Source organism: Polyodon spathula, unplaced genomic scaffold, assembly GCF_017654505.1.
Source record: "Polyodon spathula isolate WHYD16114869_AA unplaced genomic scaffold, ASM1765450v1 scaffolds_1733, whole genome shotgun sequence".
Lineage (NCBI taxonomy): Eukaryota > Metazoa > Chordata > Actinopteri > Acipenseriformes > Polyodontidae > Polyodon > Polyodon spathula.
The window spans coordinates 17,501-25,000 of NW_024473209.1; positions in this window are offsets into that span (position 1 = coordinate 17,501).

The window sequence follows — 7,500 nt, forward strand, 5'->3', positions numbered from 1 at the left end:
GCATTGTAAAGCACAGAGAGGTCTGGTAAAGCACAGGGAAGCATTGTAAAGCACAGAGAGGTCTGGTAAAGCATAGGGAAGCATTGTAAAGCACAGAGAGGTCTGGTAAAGCATAGGGAAGCATTGTAAAGCACAGAGAGGTCTGGTAAAGCATAGGGAAGCATTGTAAAGCACAGAGAGGTCTGGTAAAGCATAGGGAAGCATTGTAAAGCACAGAGAGGTCTGGTAAAGCACAGGGAAGCATTGTAAAGCACAGAGAGGTCTGGTAAAGCATAGGGAAGCATTGTAAAGCACAGAGAGGTGTGGTAAAGCATAGGGAAGCATTGTAAAGCACAGAGAGGTCTGGTAAAGCATAGGGAAGCATTGTAAAGCACAGAGAGGTCTGGTAAAGCACAGGGAAGCATTGTAAAGCACAGAGAGGTCTGGTAAAGCAGAGGGAAGCATTGTAAAGCACAGAGAGGTCTGGTAAAGCACAGGGAAGCATTGTAAACACAGAGAGGTCTGGTAAAGCATAGGGAAGCATTGTAAAGCACAGAGAGGTCTGGTAAAGCACAGGGAAGCATTGTAAAGCACAGAGAGGTCTGGTAAAGCAGAGGGAAGCATTGTAAAGCACAGAGAGGTCTGGTAAAGCATAGGGAAGCATTGTAAAGCACAGAGAGGTCTGGTAAAGCATAGGGAAGCATTGTAAAGCACAGAGAGGTCTGGTAAAGCATAGGGAAGCATTGTAAAGCACAGAGAGGTCTGGTAAAGCACAGGGAAGCATTGTAAAGCACAGAGAGGTCTGGTAAAGCACAGGGAAGCATTGTAAAGCACAGAGAGGTCTGGTAAAGCATAGGGAAGCATTGTAAAGCACAGAGAGGTCTGGTAAAGCATAGGGAAGCATTGTAAAGCACAGAGAGGTCTGGTAAAGCATAGGGAAGCATTGTAAAGCACAGAGAGGTCTGGTAAAGCACAGGGAAGCATTGTAAAGCACAGAGAGGTCTGGTAAAGCACGGGGAAGCATTGTAAAGCACAGAGAGGTCTGGTAAAGCATAGGGAAGCATTGTAAAGCACAGAGAGGTCTGGTAAAGCATAGGGAAGCATTGTAAAGCACAGAGAGGTCTGGTAAAGCATAGGGAAGCATTGTAAAGCACAGAGAGGTCTGGTAAAGCACAGGAAAGCATTGTAAAGCACAGCGAGGTCTGGTAAAGCACATTAACAAACATGGCAAACCAGGGTGAGTTACTGTGAATGTATAGCATAACTATGAGAGGAAAGGCGAGGCAAAACTGCACAAAATACCTGGCAAAACAAAGAACAACACAGCCTTCAGTAGACGGACTGTTCAGTGTGAGGGTACGCAGACTAACGTGTACTGTTGTGATGAGTCCATTATGTGAATGACTATAGGCTAGCGAAATAACTACTGCGGACGAGGACATGGCAGGGATAACAGAGCCTGGATTGAGTCACCGTTGACATTAAAGTTACACGGCCGAGGAGGAGCTGTTAGCTGTGCTTGAAATAGGCCGACCCTGCGCTTGTGTTGCTATTAATGTCTGCCGCTAAACTATAACAGACTCAAATCAAACATTGGGAATAGTTCACGTCTATGTGTAGTCTTTTTAGATCTATTCGCAGCTCTGTAAAGCCAACAGGTCGATCTCGTTTTGTCCAAGACCGGCCGTCTCCCCTTTTTATGAACTCATTTTCGCTCCCCTCCCTCGACTTGTTCATATTTATTCAAATATTTCACTAATACTGACCCATCTGTAGGAGTGATTTGATGTTATCTTTATAGAAAGAGAAAGGAAGGCTCTTATACTCTCTGAACAGCCTCCCTCTGCTCTGTGCTGGTGGAGCAGAGAAAGAGAAAGGCTCTTACACTCTCTGAACAGCCTCCCTCTGCTCTGTGCTGGTGGAACAGAGAAAGAGAAAGGGAGGCTCTTATACTCTCTGAACAGCCTCCCTCTGCTCTGTGCTGGTGGAGCAGAGAAAGAGAAAGGGAGGCTCTTATACTCTCTGAACAGCCTCCCTCTGCTCTGTGCTGGTGGAGCAGAGAAGAGAAAGGGGGGCTCTTACACTCTCTGAACAGCCTCCCTCTGCTCTGTGCTGGTGGAGCAGAGAAAGGGGGGCTCTTACACTCTGTGAACAGCCTCCCTCTGCTCTGTGCTGGTGGAGCAGAGAAAGGGGGGCTCTTACACTCTCTGAACGATTACAGTCCGGCGCCGGTCACCATGACAACAGCGGAGCTGATCATCTTTTTTTCTATAAATACCAGCATCTCCTGTGATGGAAGCAGCGGCTCTAGAGTCCCGTTCATCGGCAACGGATCCCACGCTTCCTCCGGCCACTCGAGCAGCCTTCCACAGTGTGGGCTTCTGTTTGTTAAATCGTTTTTTTTAAAAAGGACGTCTTCAGCAGCGGAGAAGGAGGAAGTGGCGACTGTATGTGTCCTCATCGGTTTATTTTTATTTTTTTTTGTTATTTATACCCGCTGCTGTAAGTTTGAATAAAGATCCTGGTTTCATTTTGCCAAAGAGATCCTGCATTAACGAGCCCCGTTATTTGCCCCGCCTGTGTTGCATTGCACACCCGCATGCGTGGTAAAACGCAGGAGTCTTAGTTTAAAAGCACAGAGCGGTCTGACGCGTTTCCACACAGGAGAGCCTGGTGTTTCCACAGCGCAGATTACTGAGCGGGGATTGAGATTCTCGCACCCAGAGGTGTTTTCATGCAGGCGGCTCTATAAAGGAGATCAGCGGCACGTCTGGAGCTGCTAGATTTGCACACTGCTGTCCACACCCAGACTGAACCTGGGAGACAATGCAGCCTTTTAGAACTGGAACTCAGAACCTCAGAACTGGGTCGGGGTTCTCAGAACAGGCATCTGCAAGTCACCCAGGTTTTCATGCAGACGGGTCTGTGAAGGAGATCGAGGACACATCTTGGGCTGGTACACTAGACTTAATTCTGTTCATTGTCAACATCCCGGTCGTGCCCATTCTACTTGAGTCTCAGCATCTGAAACAGTTTGGGACACCAGTGGCCTCCAATCACCCCCCCCCCCCACACACACACACAATACACACAGGTATCTAATCTATACCAATGTGTATTGTGTAGAAGGCTGTGTTAATATATATATAATGAATATCTACCAATGTGTTGATGCTATCCTTAACACTAATAAGGAGAATATTTTAAAGATTTCACATTCCTTTTTGGTGAAGGAAGGAAGGCAGACAAGAACCAGGAAAACAAAAAGGTAAAAAAATCCGGTTTTCCAATGTTACGAAAATTAAATGATTTTAGCTAGTTATTTATTTTTATTAATTATAATATTATTATATATTATAATATAATTTGGGAAGAAACTTTTTCTTACGTTAGAGAAAAATTAGCAATCATTATTTATTGTTAGTACAAGATTTTAATGTAAAAAACGGGCCGAGGGCAAATCCCGTTTAGAAAATCCACTTTTGTTTTTTTTATAAAGTATCTATATATATATATATACATATAATAGCATATATATAATATATATATATATTATATATACTTCAGGACTTGAGAATCTTGAGAGAAAGGAACTGCTGTGTTGCCTAGCAACACTCCCACTCCAGCCGCCTGAAAGAGGTGTGACGTGCTGAAAAACCCAGAAATAGACAAATAAATGGTCTCTCTGTTCATCATGTTGGTTGTGTGTGTGTGTGTGTGTGTGTGTGTGTGTCTCTCTCTCTCTCTCTCTCTCTCTCTCTCTCTGGGTGAAGATTATGTGGGTAAATATAAAGAACTCAAATCTGCAGCTTTACAGGCAAAAGTTTCATAAGGTCACGAGTAACTGCAAAACTACTAATCTGAAGTTTAAAAAAAAAAACAAAAAAAAAAAAACGAAGGCAGGCAGGCAGGCCTGAGATTAACTCCTGAGAAAGGAGATTGGGAAATGCTTCGTTTACGCTGTAAAGACCGGACCGCCCCCCGTTTTCAGATCTTAGCTGTTTATTATTCCCAAATTCATTCTAGAATCGACAAATAATCAGGTTTGTAATTAAGATGCAACCTACGAACTTTGGGTAATATTGCCACGTGTTAACAGAGACACGCTAAAGTGGTGAACTGAAGATGTCGCTTCCACTCTCAAAGGGGAGCGCCTCAGTGAACACCCCGATGATATTGAGTCTCACTGTGGCTACTAGACCTCCGTCTCCTGTGACAGACACAATCCCAGGTCGGATTCCTAAGGTGCACGAATTTTGACTCTAATTGCTAACTACCCTCTTTTACAAGGTCACTGCGGGTTAAAACCGCGTTTACCTTCCCCCTGCATTTCTTGCTTATCTCGCCAGTCATTTTAAAAGCTACCCTCGCTGCCCGACTTCTGTCACTTTGAGGAACCTGGTCTGACGTGACCAGCGCACTGTCTTTCGTGTGATTCCCAAACTCGATCACAGATCTCTGCTCTAGAAGCCTGAGAGTGAAGAATTCACATGTTTGAGGGTTTCTGAAGATTTGTAAGGGGTATACCACAAGGCAGTCCAAATTGGGGCTGAATTGGGACGTCACTTTGTAGAACCAGGGGACAGTGTTTTTTTCAGAGCAAGACAGGCTCGTGTATCTTTATTTTTATATAGCGCCTTTCATAGTGGACCGCCGTCACAAAGCGCTTTACAGAGGCAGGCTGTGAACTGTGCGTTATATGCAGAGTCACTTCCAGTAGGACGTTGATTTGACATCTCATCCGCAGGACGGAGCACAAGGAGGTGAAGCGACTCGCTCAGGGTCAGTCGGTGGCAGCAGTGGGATCACATTTCCCAATGCGATTGCAATTGCAGTTGGAATTGTAATTATGCCTGAATCACTGAGACCATTCAAAACCTGCTTTGAGATCAGACAGCTACTGGGAACCGAACGAGAGAGAGGGAGAGAGAGAGAGAGAGAGAGAGAGTGTGGAGGGAGAGGGAGAGGGAGAGAGAGAGTGGAGGGAGAGAGAGAGTGGAGGAGAGAGAGTGGAGGGAGAGAGAGAGAAGGGAGAGAAAGAGTGGAGGGAGAGAGAGAGGGGGAAGAGAGAGCGAGAACGAGAGAGGGCGAGGGATGGAGAGAGAGACAGACAGACAGAGAGAGAGATAGACAGAGACAAAGGCAAAGACAGAGAAACAGAGACAGAGACAGAGAGACAGGCAGACAGACAGAGAGAGAGAGCAAGAGACAGAAAGACAGAGACAGAGAGAGAGAGACAGAGAGACTTGGGCTTGTCAATTGGCATCATCACTGCAGATTCTCTCCCACACACCTCCCCTCTTATCCCCTCCTCGAGTCTCCCTTTGAGCCCTCGCTTCCTCTCCCTCTCTGAGCTGGCGCGCAGCTATTGGTGCCGGCAAGGGCTGCTCTTGCCATGGATGTCCATGTCACTGGCTTCAGTGAACCCCCGGCTGTTCTCAATTTCATCGAAAAATATCCCCACACAGTTTGGCATCAAACCACTGCCCACTCATGCCATCCTGCAGGGCATCAAAACAGGAAGAGGCACAATCACTGTCTGTGCAAAACCGCTCATCCGACTGTGATGAAACTTGGTAAGGACATTCTTTCGGGGCAGAATCAAGGGTATGCAGAGCTGGGAATCAGACTCCTGTTGCACAGCAGTGTGATCCAGTCCAGGTTTCACTGCTAGCAGCTTGATCAGCCCCCAGTGTGTCTAGCTAACAAGTTCAGGGGTGTCTTATTATTATTAAACTCCTAGTGAAAACCAGGGCTAGGAATAACTCCCACTGCATAGCAGTTACATCCATTGCAGGTTTTACAGCTACCAGCTTGATCCACCCCATGTGAGTTTAGACTCTGACTTCATGTCAAAACTTCTGCCATTGAATTTGATTGCAGAGTCCGAATGCATGCTGCTGAATTCCCTAAAGTTTCCTGTAGTGTTTCTAAATTGAGCACGGCTAAGCGTGGGTGGCATATGAATCTGAATGATAAGATTCACTGTGCCACAGTGCAACACCCCAGACACGGCTTCTGTTTCTAAATATCTTTTGGGGTTATTCCCCTCCCCTCCCCCCCCTCCTTCTCTACATCTGAGAGAGAGCAAGAGAGAGAGAGAGAGAGAGAGAGAGAGAGAGAGAGAGAGAGAGGAGAGAGAGAGAGAGAGAGAGAGAGAGAGAGAGAGAGAGAGGAGAGAGAGAGAGAGAGAGAGAGAGAGAGAGAGAGAGAGAGAGAGAGAGAGAGAGAGAGAGCGAGAGAGAGAGAGAGAGAGAGAGAGAGAGAGAGAGAGAGAGAGAGAGAGAGAGCGAGAGAGAGAGCGAGAGAGCAGGGGACGGAGAGGGAGGAGTGGAGGAGAGGGTTTGTTTTTGCAGCCAGTTGCTCAAAGCACTTGCACGATCGGGTGCAGTGATTCACTGATGGGACTGTGTCAGTTACCAGGCAGTTGCTGCCAGCCCTCTTTAGGTAAAGGGTTCTCCTGGCAGCAGGTCTGAGGAGCCAGCAGCCTATCGGAAGCCAGCAGCCCTGTAGCGAAGGAGGCCTGTCACAGCGGAGGGAGATAGAAACGACACTGCAGAGACGTCACACACCTGCCAGGTCTAGCACGCGCTCGAACAAACGGCAGCCTCATTCTTAGGGAAAAAAACAAAAAACAAAAAAATCTCTCAATCAAATTTGGGCTGCCCGGTATTTACGCAGCTCGGAGCTTACCTGACGACACAATCTATTTCTGTCACTTTACAAATTCTCAATAGAAATGAGTCATTCGGCTGTAACTCCACCCAGGTGCAACCAACCGCTAACTACTCCCCTTCGCAAGGTCGCAGCGGTTTAACTGTTTATCGGATTGTCCTTTCCCGTAGGTTTCATGCACCTGCCTCTCCAATCATTTGAACCCTAAGATACCTCCCCAATTCTACCTCTGCCAACCCCCCCCCACCCCCCGGCAAACCGGTTTCACATTACCAACACATATGGCTGACAACGCAAGTTTCCTGCAGCGACAGGAGAGTTGCAAACCCTGACCGCGTCCTTCGTTTATTACCAATGGTTCTCTGATCCTTGCTGCTTGCAATCTTTGTATTTGCAGCTGCAGCCGACTCCACAGAATGAAGCTCTCGTTATTGACAGAGACCCCGCGTCTCTCTCTGAGGGATTTGCTTGCTAGTAAATGTTTTTTTTTTTTGTTAAGTGCTGAAGGATTCTCGGTGCTGTGAAAGCTTTGAGAGAGATGCTCTCGGTGTTGTAACCCCCAGACCCCCTTTCTGTCTCCCCCACCCTCGCAGGTTTAATCACGGTGGGTCAGTGCTTTGCATTTTCAAAACTCTCTGGAGCTCCAGGCAAATGCAAGACCCTTCAGCCCCCGTGCCGCTTGCAGGGCTGGGAAGAAGACTCCTGCTGTGTGATCCATTCCTGGTTTCACTACGAGTTTAATAATAGTCTTTATTTTTATATAGCGCCTTTCATAGCGGAGCACCTTCACAAAGCGCTTTACAAGAGGGTGTGTGCATCAGCTGCAGAGTGGCTTACAACAACGTC